General features: G+C 48.8%; 1 protein-coding gene across 2 annotated transcripts in view; it reads right to left on the reverse strand.

Annotated features, from left to right (window-relative positions):
* Window positions 1–9,588, reverse strand: part of LOC135908381 (uncharacterized) — a 397,530-nt gene that overhangs the window by 333,005 nt on the left and 54,937 nt on the right. Inside the window, exon 1 of one of the 2 annotated variants that reach the window (XR_010566305.2) lies at window positions 8,596–8,712. The exons of the other annotated variant lie outside the window; for it this stretch is intronic. The gene's annotated coding sequence lies outside the window, so the exon portion shown is untranslated. Of the gene's footprint in view, window positions 1–8,595; window positions 8,713–9,588 lie in introns of those variants that run through there. 2 annotated transcript variants of the gene reach the window in all.

Below are 9,588 nucleotides of genomic sequence, written 5' to 3' on the forward strand. Positions count from 1 at the left end.
AATATTCTAAATTAATTTTGATACCTTGAGACATTTACACAATGGACCACTGTCGGAGGACCTCTTGCTAGGCGCATGGCCACAGAGTTGGCAGACGACAGAGACAATGCGTGCTCTTTCACGTTTCCTACTTGACACGGGCCTGGACTCACGCCTGTGATACCAGTTGTGTAATGTGTCCTTCACCTCGTTCCTCCCATTATCATCCCCCATTGTGACCCTTTTATGCGAAGCATATTACGAGGGCTCAACCCAGCTCCTCAGGCGCGGCGGTGACCATGAAATCACGTGACACCGTGACGTCACGACAGAGGAGAAGTGGCTTTGGCTCAACTCTTGCAAGACGGGCTGGGTGGGAATCGAACCAGGGTCTCCGGAGTGTGGGACGGAGACGCTACCACTGAGCCACGAGTACAACGCTTCAAAGCGGTACAAAAGCGCCTCTAGTGAATGCGGTGTTGCCTTAGAAACGCGCTGTTTCTAAGGCGTGCGTCTCTTGCTCAGGCGCACATTTCGTTGCCGCGCCGAACGCTGCTTTGCTCGACGCTCACCGCGTCCAATGCGGGGCGCGTAGTCGCTGCCCTGTAGCCCATTGTCTTACACCCCTTGGCGGGTCGACGGGAACGCTGTCGCGTTCCACTCTTGAAGGCGAAGAAGTAATGCATGAGTTGTTTCTTCGTCTAGCCGAACCAAATATAGCCAAGCAACAGCAGTTCACCAGGCTAAACAGTGGTTCAACAACTAAAATAAAGGCTAGTATGCTTCGCATCCTGGGCTTAACCTTACCTAAGCCACAGCCATTTTTTTTCTTCCCCTCTTCCCTTTCCCTCACGTAGAGTAGCAGGCCAGATGCTCTATTATCCGGCCGACCTCTCTACATTTTCCAGTCATTAAAATACTTCTTCTTGATCGCCGAAAACAGGGTTTCTTACATACTCCGTGTAGCTTTGAGTCGTTAAAATCTATCTATCTATCTATCTATCTATCTATCTATCTATCTATCTATCTATCTATCTATCTATCTATCTATCTATCTATCTATCTATCTATCTATCTATCTATCTATCTATCTATCTATCTATCTATCTATCTATCTATCTATCTATCTATCTATCTATCTATCTATCTATCTATCTATCTGTCTGTCTGTCTGTCTGTCTGTCTGTCTGTCTGTCTGTCTGTCTGTCTGTCTGTCTGTCTGTCTGTCTGTCTGTCTGTCTGTCTGTCTGTCTGTCTGTCTGTCTGTCTGTCTGTCTGTCTGTCTGTCTGTCTGTCTGTCTGTCTGTCTGTCTGTCTGTCTGTCTGTCTGTCTGTCTGTCTGTCTGTCTGTCTGTCTGTCTGTCTGTCTGTCTGTCTGTCTGTCTGTCTGTCTGTCTGTCTGTCTGTCTGTCTGTCTGTCTGTCTGTCTGTCTGTCTGTCTGTCTGTCTGTCTGTCTGTCTGTCTGTCTGTCTGTCTGTCTGTCTGTCTGTCTGTCTGTCTGTCTGTCTGTCTGTCTGTCTGTCTGTCTGTCTGTCTGTCTGTCTGTCTGTCTGTCTGTCTGTCTGTCTGTCTGTCTGTCTGTCTGTCTGTCTGTCTGTCTGTCTGTCTGTCTGTCTGTCTGTCTGTCTGTCTGTCTGTCTGTCTGTCTGTCTGTCTGTCTGTCTGTCTGTCTGTCTGTCTGTCTGTCTGTCTGTCTGTCTGTCTGTCTGTCTGTCTGTCTGTCTGTCTGTCTGTCTGTCTGTCTGTCTGTCTGTCTGTCTGTCTGTCTGTCTGTCTGTCTGTCTGTCTGTCTGTCTGTCTGTCTGTCTGTCTGTCTGTCTGTCTGTCTGTCTGTCTGTCTGTCTGTCTGTCTGTCTGTCTGTCTGTCTGTCTGTCTGTCTGTCTGTCTGTCTGTCTGTCTGTCTGTCTGTCTGTCTGTCTGTCTGTCTGTCTGTCTGTCTGTCTGTCTGTCTGTCTGTCTGTCTGTCTGTCTGTCTGTCTGTCTGTCTGTCTGTCTGTCTGTCTGTCTGTCTGTCTGTCTGTCTGTCTGTCTGTCTGTCTGTCTGTCTGTCTGTCTGTCTGTCTGTCTGTCTGTCTGTCTGTCTGTCTGTCTGTCTGTCTGTCTGTCTGTCTGTCTGTCTGTCTGTCTGTCTGTCTGTCTGTCTGTCTGTCTGTCTGTCTGTCTGTCTGTCTGTCTGTCTGTCTGTCTGTCTGTCTGTCTGTCTGTCTGTCTGTCTGTCTGTCTGTCTGTCTGTCTGTCTGTCTGTCTGTCTGTCTGTCTGTCTGTCTGTCTGTCTGTCTGTCTGTCTGTCTGTCTGTCTGTCTGTCTGTCTGTCTGTCTGTCTGTCTGTCTGTCTGTCTGTCTGTCTGTCTGTCTGTCTGTCTGTCTGTCTGTCTGTCTGTCTGTCTGTCTGTCTTTCTGTCTGTCTGTCTGTCTGTCTGTCTGTCTGTCTGTCTGTCTGTCTGTCTGTCTGTCTGTCTGTCTGTCTGTCTGTCTATCTATCTATCTATCTATCTATCTATCTATCTATCTATCTATCTATCTATCTATCTATCTATCTATCGAGCCTTCGGAACGTAAAAACCTGGGCATCTATGAAAAGTCCAATTCATATTTTTTAAGCCCGCCAAGTTTCTGTCAAACTTGAACAAAATTATAAAATTGCAAACAGCAGCCTTCAGGACGCTCTCGATGAAACCTCTATGAACAATAACAGCATATTATTTCAGTAACCTCTTAAAAGCAATTATTTTCTCTTCCCATTCCTTAATCCCCTTCCCCTGTGTAACGTAGCAAACCGGACGTGCGTCTAGTGGACCTCCATACCTTTCCTCCTTTCCTTTTCTTCCTCCTCCCTTCTCTTCCCAACCCGGCTTGGGGAGGGAGGGGGGATAATTTTATTATTTTCTTTGTGTGACGTTGGCACAGAAAAAAAACACACACATTTTTTCGCACGCTCATTGGCTTGTTTCTGCGTAGAGCACGATTCCTCGACGAGACAGGGCTGCCATCTGTGAGCAGAAATGCTCGCTGCGCGAAGCCGACGGTCGCCTCAATGAACAAAACAGAAAATAACACAAAGCGAGAATCGTGCGATGCCAAAAATGAACGCATCCCTCGTTTCACGGTCGGAATAGTCCACGCCCAAACTCGCGCTCCTCGTGTATCTTCAAATACCGGACGTGCGCTTTATTTTAGGCTTCCAGGTTGGTTTGGTTGTCGTTTCTTTCGTTGGAGCGCATTTAGCTGTGCCAGCGCTAAATCAGAGGAAAATAGACAAAGGGAATAAAGTAAACGTGGGGCTGAACTAGAGCGTGCGGCAGGGGGACACTAACTTGCCCAGGAGGGAGGCGACGGGTTTGGAAGCAGAGCGGAATTGCGGAAGTGGCTCCCCTCCGGAAAGCTTGTTACGTTACATAGCAGTGTAGTACTGCAGAAAAGCACGCTTTACAAGCTGACCACGCGGAGGAGCAAATAAATCGGTGGTGGCAACAACAATGGGGCGCTGCTGACATGTCAGTCACTCGCTAAAAGATTCAGGCTAAAATACCAGTGCACCGAAACGTGTGTGAGGGACAACTTCGAAATCAGGAAGGAGGAGACGCACGGTGACTCTGGGCCCGTTCCCAGTCGCCGTGTGTGTCCAGGCATGAAGTAGATCAGTTCGTAACGTTAGGTAAGACTTTCTTTTCAGCCATCTGCCTTCGTATCTCGTCCCGTGCGTAGGTTAACACAAACTTTACAGTTACAGAGCCATTAAAAAACAAACTAAGAGAATCAACTCTAGTTGAAGTTTACGTAATGCATTGCATTAATGATTTGTCGAGAACAGTTTTTTTTCAATAATGCAACTGTTGTGTAGCAAAGCCTCATGTAGGGATTACAGGCAGCAGTGTTCATATTTATAAGTAAGACATAATGTTTGTATTGACATGATATAAGTTTGAAAGCAAACTAAAACCACATGGTACATACCAGGAGGCCCCATGGGTCTCCGTGTTTACCGGGAGGTGAAAGATCAAGCACTTACAGAGACAACAGCAACTGTGCGGCAGGTGCATGAGGAGACAACACTTAGCCTTGAAATGCTACAAACACTTAATTTTGTTGTAATCTCTTCCTAAAGTCACCTCCACCCAGAGGTTTTGCCCCCCAGAGTAGTCAAATTTTTCGTTGTATTGAGTCATTGCACAGATATCCGTGCTTTGAACATCCTTTGGAAATACTTTTATTTTTGTCACAACGCAGCAGGCCACCCGAGATAGACGCGTTTCGAACTATTTTTGTCAATGCTACTGTACTTCTTTTTTTTATATGAATAGCAATTATACAGATAAGGCGCATTTCTGCACTCGCCGTCGGCGTTGCCGTGATGTTCCGTATAAAGTCCAAGGGTGATGACATCGACGCCGCGCGCCGCATGCGTTATGTACGAGTAATAGCGTGCCAGGATGACCTGACGACGGCGGCTCGATCTCGCGCGCGCAAGGGTGGAAAGCAGGGAGGAAGCGCACCGTCTTTCGTCGCAAGCAAGGCACCGTGTGGAGGGAGGGGGCGGGGGCTTTCTACTCCGGCGGCTGCTGCGTATGGCGCGGCCGTGCGGGCTCTATCATTAAAGCGATCTGCGATGGGGACAAAGCCCACCGAGTGCTGATAGCTTCGTGTGTGCGGCGTTTTCGCCGCTTATTTCGAGTTGAAACGAGAGCCAGAACGGAAGTCAGTCGCTCGCTGCTGCTGCCGCACTTCTTCACTCCAGTATTTTGGCAGTGAGTTTCCGTGGTTATCTAGTGAGATGTGCTCATGTTTGCTTGCACGCTCGTGCCTACATGCTTGTTAATTTAGTTAGTAAGCGAATGTTTACAAGATTATACGGCCGATAAAGCTACTATCCTTACTTCATACAGCTGTCTACTAATTTGGTATAGCAATCGATGCTTGACCTTTCGGACCAAACTGCGACTTTTTTAAATGCGCGAACATTTATATGCCTACTAAACGACGAAACCCGTCCGTCTGTCTGTCCGTCACGTAAGATGATCTCGCCTTCAACAGAGGGCGCGCAGCAGCGAGCGGATTCACTTTCGTGCTGCCTCTCGCTTCAATGCAAACTAAGCGGAGAGGACACAGTGCGCACGAAGGTACCAGCACTCGCGCACTATGTCACCATCGCAGATCTATTTCAAGTTGGGCCCGCGCAGACACTCCATACGCAGCCGCCGCCGGAGTACGATTGATCACGGTTGATAATCCTTAGACGCACATGGATAAGGCGCTAAAAAGTGATAACGGCTTATAATGATCGGAACAACATGGCGCACCTGGCGCCGCCACCTGCAGTAGTTTGCTTGCGTCATCAATTCACGTTCCGCCGCCGTCCGCAGCAGTTCATGTCATAGCGTCACTGTCGTTTATACTGATCGGATCAAGCTTCATATGAGTGATAATGACGCCGGGCTGCGTGGAGATGAGCAAGTGGTACAATGTAATTATGCATACTTAGAAAACTCCCAGATGAATCTCTGCGTGAATTTTTTTCGACAGGCATATACCGATCGCCTTCTATTGCGTTAGTAGTATTAGCATTAAGCGAGTTAGAGCCCAGCATTACTTCGTCTTGCGATAGTGGTCCCACAGTTTAGCGGATAGTGCTAAGACATTCGACAGGACTTGAGCAGCAGAAGCCACGGTCAGCGAAGTCCGGGAGGTTTAGCGAAGAAAGTTCCACATTAAAATGCTCTATTGTGAAAGTAATGATCGCTTGGCCAAATGTGGGGGGAGGGAGAAGGACGATTAAGTTCGCGTATTAAGAGGAAGAGGGAACACTGCGATCATCAGCATCTGGAACCACTATAACATGCGTGCTTAGAGATGGGACAGAAATTTTTTTTCATTCTATTTCAATCTCGATGTTCATTTTTAGCCATGCGAATTTCTGTTTCGCAATCTGGGTGAAAATTTATTTCACGGTTTTAACGACAGAGCTAGACACTGCGCTACTCATTTCAAAGAAAACGATTGTGGTGTTTTCGAGCGGCGTGAAATGAACGCTGCTTTTGTAGCCCAACAGGTCTAAGAGCACAGTTTTACGTTCTAAGACGTCGACCAAGTGGAAGACAACACAGCACGAAAGAAAACCCAAGTTTGAACAACGACACCTGGCGAAACGACAATGACGAAATGTTTTTATTGTCCTGCTGAAGAAACATGATGATGATGATGGCTGTGGTGGACGTGACGAATTTTGAATTAAGGGGCCCGTGAACAGCTCTCGCCGTAATAGAAACAGGACAAGCATAGGCGCACACGCCCACTTATCCGGACAACTCTAAATAACTTCACCCCGTAGACTGTATCCTAGCGGAAAGCACTGCTCACATGCAAACGTGGTCAGCCTCCTGCTTCTTGCAAACGTGACAACAGCGCCTGCGACAACCGCGACTAACGCCATGGCCATTGGGACGTCGTCGCAGTCGTTTACACAAAGGCCGTAGCCCTGAAAGAGGAGAAGGATACAAGTGCGGAAAAAAAAGTAAACAAAAAGAAATAAAACGCCTCTCAGAACAGCGCGAGGTTGTTTCATCACGGAGCTCGCGCCTCGCGCTGTCAAGGCCATTAAGGCAGGCAGCTGTGGCGCACACGCACCCAGTCAACGCGCTAACGGACCCGGATGGACACACGCGGGCCGAGCGGCGGCGACGACGACGAGGAGTTCGTCAGCCACGGCAGGCCAACGCAGTCATTCGCCGCGGGGGGCGTGCAGAAACTCTTGTGTTCCTTACTGTATACACGCATGCGCTTCATTGTCCCCAAGCGTATATAACACTTTATTTTTTTTCGCGGGGAGGGTTAATGCGCTTTTAAAGATCCAGCGATGGTGGAATTCCTTTTTCACGGGAACCTCTCGCGCCGCCTTCTGCGCGCACGGCAGGACAAACATCCTGCGAAACGCTCTGGTTGGCCGGCAGCACGTTGTGTGCGAAACGGACAGTGCGTGTAGCAGTAGGCTTAGCTGTCACGCTGGCCGTGGAAACCGCTGCGCGGTAGCGAGTGGCAAATGAAGGCGTCGCGCGCTCCGGTGCGCTTGGCCGCCCTAGTGGGAGACGCACGCAAGCCCGAACACATACCTTAATGTTTGCCACCGCGGTACTCGATGACCAGCATGCCTGAGCAGATAGAGTTTTGTTTCTCTTCGTTTACTCTTCGCGTTTTTTTTTCTTTTCTTTTTCATGAGCGATAGTTCATTAATTAGCCCATCGGGCATAAGGATATGAATCCGATCCTCCCTGACGGCGGCTGACCAAAGCTTTGTTTTGGTTCGTCAAACGATGGGAATGAAACCGAGTACGAGGAGGCGACCTGACGGTGATGTCGGGATAACGATGTCACATCGACAGCCCTATGACGACGACGATGACGTTGTATACGTGAAGGACGCGCAGATTACAGCAAATACAGTTTAGACATTACGAGCTGTCTGCTGTTGCCACAGTATACAAAAGAAAGAAAAAGCGCTGCGTCTTCTACAATACATGATAGAACACGTACGCAAAGTCAACGAGGACAGCGATGTGTGTTGCGCTTTGTGTCGAGGAACGGTCGTCTCCCGTTACCGTACGCGGTTTGTTTCAAGGCCAAGAAAAACTGTCGATGAGAATTTGTGAGACATATCAGTTTTCCGCCTTTGAGGCTTCCATATATGTTAGCATTATTGCGTCTCTGAGCTGGCAACGTGCATTGTTCTCCTCCTAGAACGACGCCGAGAATGAGGGAAATGAGAAGAGAGAGAAAGAGAAGCGGCAGTATGTGGCATTGTAATGTTACTCGCAAGTCGACGTCCTCGAAAGCAACCGTTGCAATAAATATTCCTGAAAGCACGCGCGCGGCGCCAAGCAACACATCCGCTGTCTTAGTTATCTCGTAGTGCTGCGACAAATATCCTAGCGAGAGCCAATGCTGACGCACGTGCTTGCAAGCCTACTTGCTTTGCCACGACTCCCACTCTCTTCGCTTTCTAGCGCGAGGAATTCTTCCCTACCGAAACTTAACCCGGGTACGTTTCTTCGGTGCAGCGGAAGCTATGCTCATGTTTCCATGTCTCGCCTGCAGTGTTTTCCCTGTCACTGCATACGTTCAGTCCTGATAGTTACATAATACATTCTTTGTTAATGGTACATACACGGACAGCGTCAAGTGCGTGGTGTTTCCATGCGGTTAAAAAGAACGAGGCGCGTATAGGGACTCAGGTATATTTAGTAATTTTATACCCCACTGTCCAAGAGGTAAAATGACGATATATGGCTAGGTCGGAGTAAGCGCCGGCAAAACATGTCAAGGCTAGAAAAGCCCCGATCTGTATGACAGCGATGCTGATGAAGTCGAGATATCTGGCTCTCCCGCAGCCTATTTTTCCACACGTTCGTCGCTCCAGGAGCGGCATCATCCACAACAAGGACAACGACAGCCAGCGGACGCAGCCGGCGGTATACACCCTGCAGTGAGTTTCGTGGCTTTGGCGGCACTGAGTTGAACTAATACGATGGGAGTGCAGAAGTGCCTACAGGAATGGTAAGTTGCTTTGGCCGTCGTTGTAGAAAACGCGACAGACAAACACCAAACACGCGTTGCAGCCGCCTACCTGTGGAGGCGTTCGCGGTCACGGAACGCGCTTGCTGTTGCCTCCAATGTCACAGTGGTCTCGCCACGGCCGCTTGTCCTTCCCCACGCGCCAGCCCCACTGTTCGGAGTGCTCTTACGAACAAGGACAACAAAGCAAGGGGCTGCCTATTATGCCGAGGCCACTGCCGTTGCGGGCGCTCTCCGCTGAATTAGAAGCGGTCGACGCAGACTCCTTGTCGCCACTCCGATGTTGGCACCCGCTCAAAAGCAGCACCCTGTAGACGAGAGAGCCGAGCGAGAACTATCTGCGGATTCCCGGAAGGAGGTCGACGGTGCCAGCGATTCATTCCAACAGAGCAACGGAACAGAAACGAGTCCAGCCACGTGTTGTCGACAATGGCCGCCCTGCTAATGTGAGAACGGCGGGGATCAAGGGTAAAGTCGAGGGCACGAGCCATGACTCCAGATCTGTTTCCTAGCGCTCTTTTATTAACGTGTTTAGTTAGATATTTTAGAGAATAGTGATTCAGCAGCTACTGCTTCAGTCCATTTTCGGTTGATGGACGAAGCTTTGACAGTAATTTTATATGACGGTACATTTATGTGTTCTTGCTGATCTGGATATGTCCATCCATATGAAGTAGCAAAAATATGTATAATAATGACAAACACGATCATATCAGTATGGCAAGAATAAAGACAAAATAATGCAATGAACGAAATAAATGGATTGCGCCGATAAAACTATACTTTACAACAAGGTCGTCGTGGGAAGCTAACACTGCATATGTTTGGCGGTTGTACATAGATTACATGCAAGGATTGCCTCAAATGAATGGGCAGATTATGATCGCCTATAATCGTGGACAGCTTTCTGTGACAATGAAAAGAAAGCCACAGGGGCGGAGCTTCTGCATTTGTGTTACTGCGCCAAGTAGTCCGGCAGCGTTTGGCGGCGCTTTTGGTTTCTTGGAACAGATACCGGGCGAGGGGTAATTGTTGTATCTTCCAA

Source organism: Dermacentor albipictus, chromosome 5 (assembly GCF_038994185.2).
Source record: "Dermacentor albipictus isolate Rhodes 1998 colony chromosome 5, USDA_Dalb.pri_finalv2, whole genome shotgun sequence".
NCBI classification, from domain to species: Eukaryota; Metazoa; Arthropoda; class Arachnida; order Ixodida; family Ixodidae; genus Dermacentor; species Dermacentor albipictus.